This window comes from Ammospiza nelsoni, chromosome 24, assembly GCF_027579445.1.
Source record: "Ammospiza nelsoni isolate bAmmNel1 chromosome 24, bAmmNel1.pri, whole genome shotgun sequence".
Classification (NCBI taxonomy): domain Eukaryota; kingdom Metazoa; phylum Chordata; class Aves; order Passeriformes; family Passerellidae; genus Ammospiza; species Ammospiza nelsoni.
In genome coordinates this window covers 3,627,366-3,640,587 of record NC_080656.1, presented here as the reverse complement: position 1 = coordinate 3,640,587, position 13,222 = coordinate 3,627,366, and positions in this window count along the sequence as shown.

Sequence of the window (13,222 nt, the reverse complement as noted above, 5' to 3'; positions counted from 1 at the left end):
CAGGTGCAGTAACTGGCCCTGCTGTTGGCACAGAACAGGAACACTGGGCCTTCCTTTGCAAAGTATTTTTGGGGACACATCGAGGTGCTGAAAACAATTTGGGTGCTTGAGCTCTGGGTGCCTGCAGATCATGCCAGCCCCTTCCAGCTCTGGTGAGTTTTCTGGGATTCAGGAATGACAAACATGCAGAGCACGGTGTAATTAAACACGGGCTCATTAAGTGGTTGCTGGGAGTAAAGTGAAATCTTTGCTGACAGCCTGGCCTGGCAGGAGCAGGGGCTGTGGAGATGACTCAAGGCCAAGCACAGCTTGATGGTGAGCGTGTTTCTGACCCTGTGCCACGAGGTGCCGAGCTGGGATCCAGAGCATCCGCAGCCTTTCCCCTGCCACATCCTGCTCAGCTGTCTGGGGCTGCAGATGAGAAATAAAATAAACAGCAATTTTCCAGCCGTGCGGGCTCTTTGAGCTCTGACTGCAAGCACTGTGCTGTCTGCTTTTTCAAGTTCTCCTGCGAAAAGCATGTCAGGTTTCCTTGGAAACTTCTGAAACTTCCTGTCCTTGGCGTGAATCCGCGGTGGTGTTGAGGACATCGCGTGCTGCAGAGTGGGTTGAGCTGTCGAGATGTGGTGTTGCCCTCCCTGCAGCTGGGTGTTCCTCAGGGGGAACTTTGAGGGCTTTTTGGGATGCTGTGTGTGGTGTCCCAGGGAGGGCTGCCTGTGGAGCTTTACCTGGATTTACCTGCCAGGGCTGCAGGGTGCTTTTGAACCCTACAGAACAACAAAGGGAATCAGCAAATCAAATATTATCGGGGAATCTTATCAAACAGCAAGGTCACCTCCAAAAATAGGGAAGATGGAGAGGCTTTTGGGCACCTTTTTACATCTAAATTGTTCCTCAGCTCAGAGCAGGCAGCCTTGCTGACCTTCCCACCCTCCATTCCAAGGGAAAAGCCCAGGTGGTTCTCACAGCTGTGGTAAGTGATGCCCCAACCCTTTTCTTCTCCCCACTTTGAAATCTGAATTTTCCATAAAGCTAAGCCCAGACCTCCAGTGAAAGATGTCTTCTGCTGCACAGTCATGGGGAGATGAGTAAAAACAGGGTCCTCTCTCTCTTCTTTAAGGCTCTTCTCTCCCCTTTTCATTTTCCTCAAGCCTTGGAGTGAAATTCCACGAGGGCTCTGTGAAACAGCGCTGACACAAGACTCTAATTTCAGGTGTGAATATGGAGACATTTTTCATTAGGAAGCATATGGTGTTAAGGTTAAAAAAAAAAAAAAGATGAAGTTTGACAGCCAGGAACAAAGCAATGAAATAATAACTACAGGTGGGCAAAGCCTCCAGCAGCGTTTGCAAACAACAAAACCAAGCCAGGGGTGGTTCAGATCTAAGTGTTATTGTTACTTCCTAGAGTTAGTGGAAAATTTTTCAGGGGAATCAGGGTTGTTTTTTGACAGAAACTTGGGTTTTCATCAAAAGTGAAATTTCCATGGGAAGTGTTCACCTTCTGAGGGAAATTTGGGCGTGTGGTAGGAGACAAAGAAAGAAAATAGTGAAGAAAGATGTCAGAAAGCAGCTGAGGAGTTTTTATGCTGAGTGATGGATGAAGTGTCCCCCTTCCCCAGTGCCAGGCTAATACAGACTCTGGGAAGGGGCCTGCTGGGTGGCTGGGTGTTGGTCACCTTCAGCTCCGGGGGTGCAGACACCTGGCTCCATCCCTGCTATCAAACACTGGACTCATCTCCCTATTAAAGCAACCTCATAAATACACAGCAGCTTCCCCACCCGTAAGAAAATGTTTCCTTGATTCTTTCCTTTGGGACTTCGTGGAAGTTTTCTGCCTCCTCATCTCCTGATTTATCCTTATCTCTTGAAAGTGTTGCCTAATGGCAGGAGATCCAGATTGGGATGTATGAGAGGCAGCTGTTCTCTAAAACATCTTTTATTTCTCCTTCTGCCTAGTAAAACAGGGTTAAAGGTATTAATACTCCTGGTAAAATACTGGAGGAAATGCTGATTAAAAGCTTGGGATGGGAGGTGAATCTTTGCTGCCGGAGCGTCCAGCTTCTCATTTTCCCTCAGGGCTTTGGGGGAAAGTTGAGCTCAGGAGCCAAATGTCATTGCTGAGGCTCTGCTTTTTTCTCTGCTCCTTGAATGCCAGGTCCCGAGTGGTCTTGCAATTTATGGTGAATATTTTATACCTCTAAATGATGTTTTGTGGGATTCCGCTCATCTCGCCTGCTGTGCCTCTGCCAGTCGTGGAGGATGGAGCCTTTGTTGTGTGTGTTAAGCTTGACGAGGCGCCGTTTTTCCAAATGGATAATTCTGTTCCTCTGCTGTTGAGGAAGTTGTTTCCTTCCTGGAAAGGCTGATCTGTGGCCTAAATGAGGCTTTGGCTGCCAGGAAGACGCCTGGGTAAAAGATGTAACGTGGCTGCAGGTGACCTTGAGATAAGGCATGTAGGGGGCATTTGCTTATATTTTTTCCTGGTCCCATTTTGGAGCTTGTTTGTACTGGGAAAAGCTTCAATGTAGGGGAAAGTGGGGGTTACTGAACCCGTCGTCACTGACTACTTCCCATTAGCAGGCAGGGCAGTGCAGAGAATGAGTGGTCTGAGGGGGAAACAGTTTTCTCTACAAAAGAGAAAAAAAAAAACACTTAGGAAAACTGGAAAGCGGGAAGATAAATGGCATGGAGAAACAAACTACTAAAGAACATGAGTCAGGAGGTCAGATTGGGAATATGCTGCTCATTTTCCAGTTCCAGCTATTACCTTCTGCTTTGAGCTGGCTCAGACAGGCTTGGTGCTGCGTGTCAGCCCAGGGATAGCTGAGCTGGTCCCACTGTGTGTCCCTGCAAAGCAGGAGCAGGATGGAGCCTGGCCAGCCTTGCTTGGCTGCCTTGGAAGCTGGAAGCTGGAGCATCACGCTCCACAGGTGGCTGCATCCCAGCACCCTCGGCAGACATGCTCCCACCATGTCTGCACAGGGCTGTGACTTCAGGGACCTGTGGGAGGAAAGGTGCCACAGAACCACCGGTTTTATTAACACCGTGGAAGCTTGCCAGCCATAATTAAAGCCGTGAGAAGCTTGGCGGTCTCACTTCATAGAGCCTGGTACAAATATTTCTGTTGGGTTTGATCCATGCTGCTTTGGAGGCTCCTGGTTTCACCTCATGCCGCCGAGCTGCGTGAGGTCTCATAGAACGTGGTGAGCCCTCACTGAGGTGAAGCAAGGCAAGGCTGACGTGATGTGAACGCTGATGAGGCGACCAAGTTTCCCTGTCAGCAGGCCACAGTTTGCCTGCGAAGTTTAGATAAATTGGATGGGAGTGAAGGAACTTGGAGAAGTCAGTTGAGTAGCGCCTTGTGTGGGATTCACCGGCATATTTCCCGCATCTTCTCTGTCTCAGGGAGGAGGAGTGTGGGGAAGAGCAGACTAAGAAGAGGAGGCAACCTTTCGTAAGTGCGTAGAGATGTCTCTCCTCCTTCCCCACTCTTGCAGAGCCATCTGCTGCAGCTCAGCAGGCTTGAGCCCAGTCAAACTGTTTTCCCCCCTGCCTCATAAATTACTTCTTGCAACTTCAGGCAAGTGTCAAAGTCTTGGTTATAAATGCACCCTTTGGAGAACCTCTTCACAAACATGGTTTGTCTGGGGACAGAGAGTTACTTCATGGCACCTGTTGTTAGCTCCATAAAAATCCAGCTGTGGTAGGTGCCCAAGTTTCTCCATACTCACTAAGGGGATATGAGTGACCTAAGAGTTACTGCTCACTCTTTGCACCTCTCTGGTGGTGGTGGGGGAAACTGAAGGATTTGCTTGGCTGGCCACCTTTTAAAAGGCAAGAACTTCCTGAGGTGATGCTTGCTAGGGTTTTAGGAGATCTTCCCATTTGAGCAAAATCTGAACAGAGGGACCAACTTAGAGCTCTCTCCAGGCTCTTACCCTTAAATTTTGAAGGTGACTTTAATCAGCTCCTGAGGAATTGTCCCATCCTTGGCAAACTCAAGGGGATTGAGATGATGATTTAACCACCGTGCAACAGAAACATTTGGTACAGGACATAGTAACTATGATATCATCCTTGTGACAACAGATGACTCATCCCCAAGATGATGAGAACCTCCCCAGAATTCTTAAAAGTCCTCTCTCATCCACACTATACCGAGCCCAGGCTGTTGGATCCAGCCTACAGACACAGTCCTGCTCTCCTGTTCTGTGAATTAAACACACCCCAGAGCGCCGCAACCACGGCTCGAGGGCGGCTTTCCTGAAAGCACCGCGTTTTCCTCAACAGCACCTCCCCAGCTGCACGCGGCGGGGTTAAAAACGGGGAAAGGGATGAAGAGCTCCTTCCATCTGTTGCCCACCTGTCCTTGCAGACCTGAGGGGAGGTGACTGCCTGCATTGCAGCACTGCCTGAGCCGAGGGGGCACAGCCGAGTGCGCCCGTGGGAGGCAGCATGGGGAGGGTGCGGGCACGCGGGATATTTTTAATGCCGCTCCCTGAATGTGCAGTCGGCACCGGCAGAAAGTGCCAGATTGCCAGCCCAGCCAAGGATTCCGGGCTGGGAGCTGTCGGGGAGGGAGCGAGGCGTGAATTGAGCGTGCAGCGCTTCTCTACAGAGGGTGCACGGTGGGAGAGACAGTGGGACGGAGACGAGAGATCTCTGCAGCCAGGTCTTGGAATTTGTGGGTTATTGCAAAGGGCCTGGGTGCAGGGCCCTGCTGGGAGCTGCCAGCCACAGCTCAGAGCAGGCCCGAGAGAAGAGAGGGGGAGAGAGGATGAGAGGGTGAGAGAGTAAGAAGGGCAAGAGAGCAAAAGCGTAAGAGAGCAGAAGCATAAGAAAGTGAGGCTCCCGTTACAATACAATAAATCTTCTTCTGTGTTGAATATTCTGATTCTCACTAACCAATCTAGTACAAGATACAAATCCTATAGTATTTACATACAGCCTATAAGAATCATTACATTACCATATTGTGTTACATTTTAAACCCTAAAAACTCCTCTTTGGGCCCCTTCTGCCAAGCTGGCAGGGTCTGCTCTGACCCTTGGGCCTGTCTGCAAGCAGAGGGTGTTGTTCCATCAAAAGGGGATCACCTTCAGCCAGCCACACCATTGTTTTCCAGTTGTTCAGTGACTGAGGTATCTCAAAGCTTGCTTTCATTTCAATCTCGCTTATAGTTTCCATATTCTCAAAATCTTTAGCCAGGCAATCATATTGATAAGGCTTTCCTGTTTCATCTTCCCCAACAATGCACAATGAGGGCTGGAGCGTCCCTCCATAGGGGAGTGCTCCTGCACCATGCAGGGACATCCCAGGTGTGGGCTTGAGTCATCGCCTCCAAAATACCCCCTGTTCACCAGTGCCCTCCTCATGGCCACGCAGCGGGGTGGCCTCAGCCCATCTCGGGTCCCTGAGAGTGTTTATATGCTGAAGCAGTGCCAGCCCAGTTCCTGTTTGTCCCCCACAGTGCCAGCCCAGCTCCTGTTTGTCCCCCACAAAGGGACAGCTGACAGCCAGGAGCTGAAGTCAAGGTGGCTGCCTCCTCTGCTGCAGCAGAGACAGGTTTTGTGCTTGTTCCTGACCTAGAAAAGGGGCCAACCACCTCGAGGTGAAGAGCTCTGCATCCTCTTACCCATCCCTGGAGCCTTCTAATCTTCTGAGCTGAAGATCTTTTGATCTGAGCAGCTCTGTAGTGCAGGCCAGGCTGGCCAGGAGGTGTTGAATGTTTAAAAACCTTGGGCTGCTCTCGCTGCAGGGGAGTGATGCAGGCTTAAAAACAGGTCTGGTTCCTCCTGTGTTTGGTCAGGGGATGGGGGGAGGACAAGGACACCTTGCAAACCCTTGGGTGCAGGTAGAGGTGAAACATCCAAAGGATTTTTGCTGCAGTGTCACTCAGAGAAGTGCCTCAGGCTAGAGCACATCCCTGGGCTTGGGACTGCTCTGCAGCAATGGGAGAGGAGTCAGGACTGAATTCCTCCCTGCTAAACCTTTGATTTCTGTAGGAAACCCCTGCCTGGTTCTCAAACTGGTCAGCAGTGCCTGAGCATCCCCAAGGGTGGGGATAAAAACTTGGAGAGACCACCAAGGATCAGGAGCTGCTGTCCTTGAGGTTCTGGCAGTGCACTCCCCCAAACTGTGCACCTTGGGGGAGAATCTGACAACTGATGCCAGGACCTTGCAGCCACCACAGAATACTCCATTTCCAGCCTCCCAAGCTGCACCTCTTCAGCAGCCAGGAGGACTTTTTGGAGAGCTGTTATCCTTCTGCTCCTGGTGCACTGGATTTGAGCAGCCCAGATGTTTGTGCAATGCTTCTCCTCCTAGCTGCAAACAGGCCCCATTTCCTGGCAATTCAGTGGTTTTGGGAGGTGCTGCTGTGGCTGGAGGAGGGAGCCATGGTCTGGCAGGGCACAACCTTGGACTCTGACCTCACAGAGCCTTTGCACAGCATTTGCTGCCTAATGAGGCTTAGGCAGCAGCCTGAGAGCTGCGTGGCAGATCATTGCAGGGAAATCAGCTATTATTGGAGTTGCTGCAGATGATCTGAGCGATGATTTGCTTCTCTCTCAAAATACAATTAGTCACTTCCACAAGCTCAAAGGAGAGCAGGGGCCTGAACTATTTGTGGCTTTGTGCTGAGGGAGCAGAAGAGCGAGTCCTCCTGGTCTGGACAGCTCCAGATGAGCTTTGCCTCGTGGTGGCTTTTGTTAGCGATGCTCAAATTGAGCTCTGTGTTTTCTGTCTACATTTTTAGTACCCTCAGATTTGCAGCTGTGCCCTGGGTGTTGGGTGAGGTGCGAGAGGCAGAGGATGAGCGTTGACAGAGCCAACTGGGTCCATCCACAGCATGACAGCAGCAGGGAAGGGGGAGAAAAACCTGGCTTGCCAGAATCCAGCATGGAGAGGTTGTTATTTTGCTTACTAGAGTGGGAGAAAGGCTGTACACAGCTGTATTTCTTCCCTTCTCTCTGCCTGGTGGGGATGTGCTGGTTTGGGCTCTGCCCCCAGGACTGTTTCTGTGCCCAGCAGGAGCTAAGGAGAAGGTTTGTCAGCTGGCAGGCTGCCCCTGGCCTCGCAGAGGTGTGCTGGCTGCAGCCTTGCTGCTTTGCAGGTGAGCTCTGCCTCATCAGGAGCCAGCGCCATGCCAAGAACATGCTTATGTGAGATTATTTACAGTTTGGTGCCCAGCCCTGGGTACCTAAAGGAGATTTCCTCTCTCTGCACTGTACTTTGCCTTTAAACACTCCTGCTTGGTAGTTGCTGCAAGTGTGAAAGCACCTTAGGTCAATTGGTGTTTCTGAACACCTTAATTAAGTGCTTTTTGCTTCTATTGAGCCCCTGCCCTTAAAAACCAGCCTTGAAACTGCAACATACAGCCAACACCTTAAAGTTGCTTTATCATCTTAACTCTGCTTACAGGTTCTTTCTTGCTGGAGCAATCACTTCTCCCTGCTCTCCCCCTGCCTGCCACTGGGATCTCCTTGGGATCTCCCTGGCAGGGCTGCCCCACATCCCAGCCCTGCTGAAACCTTTCTGCTCCTTCTTCCTGCCAGGCTCTCTGCAAAAACAGGATCAGGGGAGTGTGATGATGTTCATAGGAGTTCTTGGATTGGGGAAGAGATGAGGATCTGACTCCACATTTCAGAAGGCTTGATTTATTATTTTATGATATATATTACATTAAAACTATACTAAAATAACAAAAGAAAAGTTTTGCATCAGAAGGCTAGCTAAGAATAGAAAGGAAGGAATGATAACAAAAGCTTCTGTCTTGGACAGAGAGTCTGAGCCAGCTGGGCTGTGATTGGCCATTAATTAGAAACAATCGCACTAGATTAATTACAGATCTACTTGTTGCATTCCACAGCAGCGGATAACCATAGTTTACATTTTGTTCCTGAGGCTTCTCAGCTTCTCAGGAGGAAAAGTCCTAAGGAAAGAATTTTCCATAAAAGATGTCTGCGACAGGGGCGTGTTTTGAGACTAACAGGGTGTGCTTTGGGCTCCTGGGGTTTTGGTGTGAGCAGCATCTTTGGGTTGTGTTTGAGATCTGGTTCCAGGGAACATTTTAGGGTTCCAGCTTCTCCCTGCCGTGGGTTGGACCCCATGGCAGTGCCATGATGCACAAGGCTGTCCCCAGCTCTCCTGCTGCCCTCCCTCTCCCTTCCCCTCTGCTGATCAGAGCACTTGCTGTGTTTTAGGCTGTAAGCACAGTGCATTGTGCATTTCCATAAAGGACGTGGTGTGGAAGGGAATTTTATTGTATATGCTGGCTGCGTGCTTCCTTTTAAACTATACCCCTGTCACCAGGCAGCTTTCTACAGGTTGGTTGCAGAGTGAACAGCTGAGAACCTGTGGGAAGACCCAAATGGCACTTAAATTATATTTGCTCTTTGATTTTGAAGACATTTAGTACCATTTAATAGAATCAGAATGCAATTTAACTCTGCCAAGTGGGGGAGGCCGCCTCGGGAGAAGTGACACTGCCATAGCTGGGGAAACAAAAAAATTCAAGTGAGCAAAACAGCAGGGTCGCATTTACTATCCGGGTAATTATTATTAAATAAAGAGCAGAGTGGGACTGTGTCTATCAGCCTCCCCGAGCACTCCAAGAGGCATTAACCACTTCAGTGCCGCGGGATGCTCCGGGTTAGGAGCGCTCAGGGACACGCGAGGCGTGGCAGCTGAAGAGGCTGTTGAATTAACCCGGGAGCGATTAAGTGGAGCCTGATTTTAGTGCTAATGGTCCCCTTAGCCCGGCTGGGCTCTCTCTCCCCCGAGCCCGCAGCAGCACTTCAGTGCCAATATTGTTTTTTCCACCAGGGAGCCGGTTATTAAAAAAATAATGCAGGGAAGGGACAGGAGCTGTGCTGTGCTGAGCACATCTTGGAGACAGCTTCACAGGGAAGTCTGGCTTGCCTGCCTCCCTGTCTGGCTGAAAGGATGATGAAGACTTCTTGTTTGAATTTAAGCTTTCTTTTTTATCCCCCCCCCCCCCCCCCGTTTAGTTTTTTTTTTTTTCACCACCATTTCTGTTAATTGGTTGGTTGATTTTTTAAATTTATCATTGTTGTTTATTTGCTCGGTTGATTTTTTTTTTTCTCGTTGCTGTTGGGGGTTTCGCTTGCATTTTTTATTTTATTTTTAACCTTAAACTGTCCATTTCAGCTGCCACTTTGGCAGCACCAAATTCTCTGCAGCGAGGAGCAGTTAAGCCCGGCCTGGCTGCCTGGCACTGCTCTGCTTAATTTAAAGTTTTTTTTTGGGCAGGTCTCCAATGCAGCGAGACAACGCCGTGGGCGGCCGACTCCCAGCCGTTGTTCCCTGCCTGTTTAGAGGAGATAATGGCACTTCCCAGCCTCACCGGGGGTTTGCAGAGGACGAGTCTATTAAAGATTGCGAGGTGCTAAAGATGCTTTGCTGATTGGGGTATACAAGTAGCTGAGGTATCTGGTTTAAGGGAAGCTTTGCAGTTGTGTAATCAGAAGATTGTCTTTTTTTTTATTGCCTGGCACCTGGAAATCAGATTGAGTTGTTAGAATTTTTTTTTTTTTTGCCTGAAAAAAAAAAAATTACAGTAAACTGGGAGATACCTTATGTGTGGTGATGATACATCACATTCCTGAAGCATGTTTTGGCTGGAGCTTCTTACACAGCAGGGGAACACTCCCAAATTGCAGATGTGGAATTGCAGTGGAAGCTGAGACACTGAGGTTGGAGGTGATGGGATCACCTTGACTAAAAGGATGTTGGAGAAGTTTTTATCCTGCCATCCCTAGGGAGCAGCAGGTCAACAGATCCCAGGATGTGTTGGATGGTTGGGAGTTGTGGGGAGGAAAGGTCCCCCTAAAATGGTCAGAAATGATTTCTGCTTTGTCCAAGCCATCCAAAATCCCTGCTCACAGCAGCTCTGGGTGTCAATGGGGATGTGCAGGCAGAGGCTGCTGCTCCAAGATGAGTTTCCCCTGGAAAACCTGGAGCCCTTGCAGAGCTCTGTGACAGATGCAGCTCCTCATCCCTCCACTAGTATTAGGTGTGAATTTATGTCTGCATCTCTCAAACAGCTTGATATGTCCAATCCTCCTGGATAAAGGCAAAGGATTGAATTATTTCCAAAGGACAATATTTCATTTCCTATAAGTGCCTTAATCTCGTGAGTAAATATTACAGCTTTGTGCTATAATCCCTAAGCTGGTATATCTCTTCCCTTCCCAGTTACCTTTTGTGTTGATTTACATTTAATATGTTGCCATTAAATCTCTTTCTCTCCCTGAGGCCTATTATAAGTGCAGTATTTATTCTGTTGAGTCTTTTTTAGTCACATTTCTATTGTATTCTAATGTGCTCGCACAAAAGACTGCTGGGCACATTCCTGGGATATTTGCATCTTTTTTCTTCCCTAATTTTGTCTGGGCTCCTGAAAACACGTGCTGGTTTGGCCCTGCACCCAAGGATTCCTCATACAGATGAGATTCCTTCAGGAAATCTCCTCTGCTAACTCCTGGGCTTTCCTGGTCTGCCAGTCCTGCTCCCAGGAGGAGCATCCTGCCTGCTAGAACTGAGCATCCCGATCTCTGGGAAAAATCCCTGTATCAGCCAGGGAGATCTCCATCTCATTTCATCCTTGGGCTCAGGCTTCGCATGAACCCACCTCATTCATTAGGCAGCTCAAGGAGAGGTTTTCTGGAATTTGCAGGCAGGAGGGGGTGGTTTGAGAGCTGGCTGGGGGTGTTTAAGGGCAGGGCAGAGCAGGGGGTGCAAAGGCTGCAGTAAAGGTTTGGGACAGAGTGGGTAGTTTTGGCTCCTTGATATAATGATGTGTCTTCCCTCCCGCTGCTCTCAGCACCCACCCTCAGTGGGCACTGCTCACTCCTTTATCCTGCCTGATTCTGGGGGGCTGTGCCTCTGCTTTCCAGGCATTGGAGGGAGGTCTGGGAGACTGGGGGTCTGTGCTGCCGGGTTGCTGATTTCTGTGTGCAAATCCTCATATTTTCCCATGTCCCTGTTCTTTTCTCTGCTGTCCCCTCGATATAATAGCTTTGCTCCTCTCTAAAGTGCCTGGATCTCTACAGATTAAGGGTGCTCAGCAGAAGCTATTATTATTGTGATGCTTTTATTGCATAGAGAGACTGAGACATTAAAGGACTCCTTCAGTTGAGGCTTTTAGAGGTAGAGAAGATTGGCCAGAGCAGATTTGGGTGCAAACATCCACCCCAAGAGACAACCTGAAGCAGCAAAGAGCTGAGCTCATCTGCCTGGGTTGGAGGAGAAGGCTCATGCTCAGACTGCAGATTTCCACCAGCGCTTTGAATGTCAGCTCTCCCCTGGAGCATCCTTGCCCACGGGAAGGAGGGATGAGCATCCCTCACTCCCTACCTTTGCAGAGGGTGGTGTTGAAAAGCAGGAGGTCCCACAGACTCTGTTCAAAGGGCTGTAGGTAAAGTCTGTCCCACCTGGCTGGGGAAAAAATCATGCAGTTATTCACTAATGGTCTTAATCAGGTTAAAAGTGTGCTCGAGCCTGTGTGTCTCACCACCATCACCTATACTAGGGACAGGTCCTGTGGCAGAGTCACTGCCAGGTCCTTTCTAGGACCCTTATCATGGATTAACCATCCCAGAACAGCCAGCCTTTCCCTATGAGATTCAAGTCTGGGATTGAGGTTCTGCAAATGCAAAAGGAGCACACACAAATATCCAGGGGTAGTGACAAAATGGCTGCGTTTGAGCTGTGCCCATGAGGCAAGCAGCAAAGGAAGGAAAAACAAATGTTGGCTGTTGGGGGACATGGGGAAACTGTGCTTTTATCTCCTTCAAAATCACTCTGCTCTGTTTGGTTTTTAAATCTTCCTTCCACGGTGGAGTCATTCTGCTACTGCGTGCAAAGCTACCAGGGGAGATGGGGGAAGAGGGAAAAAAAAAAATAATTGAATCCTTAGGTTTGAGTGATGGCTACTCTGAGAGCTTGTCAACCTGATGGTAAATCTTGGGGGTGTTAATTGCTTTGAAATCCCTTTCCTCTTGTCAGCAGCTCCCCACCTTCCCCGCAGTCCCATCTCGCTTGTTTGCAGCCCACGGTGAGCTGCCCGTGCAGGGCTCTGAGCATCCAGGGGAGGCTCGGGGTGAGAGGGAGGGATGCCTTCTCCTTATTCCCTTTCCAATAGCTCCTGTTTGCTGATAAGGTTAATTGATTTCTTTTGCTTTAATTAACGAAATTCAATTTCCGCTTAATGAGAAAGATTTTGGTGTGACACGTGTAAATGGCCAAGTGAGGAGTGCCAGGCGAGAGGGGAGGGAGGGAGCAGCCTGTGTGTGGGCAGGCAGCTCAGGGAGGTGGGGTCCCTCATCCTGGTGTCCCCAGAGTGAGGTGCAGCCCATTGCTGCATCCTCTGTGGTAGCCAGGAACACCAGCAAACATCCTCTGCAGTTTGGTGCACCTCTGACTTTTTTAGGGAGAATTGACTCTGGGATAGAATCATGGAATGGTTTGGGTTGGGAGGGACCTTAAAATTCATGTCATCCAACCCCTGCCATGCACAGGGACGCTGTTCCTCATCCTCAGCATCCTCCTGGTGTCCCCAGAGTGAGGTGCAGCCCATTGCTGCATCCTCTGTGGGAGCCAGGAACATCAGCAAACATCCTCTGCACTTTGGTACACCTGTGACCTTTTTAGGGAGAATTGGCCCTGGGATGGAATCATGGGATGGTTTGGGTTGGAAGGGACCTTAAAATTCATGTAATCCATCCCCTGCCATGCACAGGAACACTTTCCCATATCCCAGGTTGCTCCAAGTCCTGTCCAACCTTGGACACTTCAAGGAATGGGGCCATCACAGCTTCTTTGGGCACCCTGTGCCAGGACCTGCCCACCCTCATGGGAAGAACAACTTCCACATATCTGACCCAGCCAGGAGCACACGGGCTTCTTTTCGGGCCCTTGGCTCCCTTGTTTGTGCTGAAATTGGGATCAACAGGAGAGGAGCGTGGGGGAAGGAGGATGGCAGAGAGAGAGTCACTTCTCATCAAGTTGATCAATCTTTCTGCTGTTGATGCCTCTCAATGAGTTGAATGTGATTTTCTCTGCCTTACGCGCAAGGTGGAAGTCGATCGCTTTCAATTTTCAGCATGCAGAACTGGCACTCTGTCAAGCTCCTGCCTTGCATAACCGTGATTGCTGCCGGCGAGGGCTCCCAGCACACCCAGAGCCGTGCTGGGAGC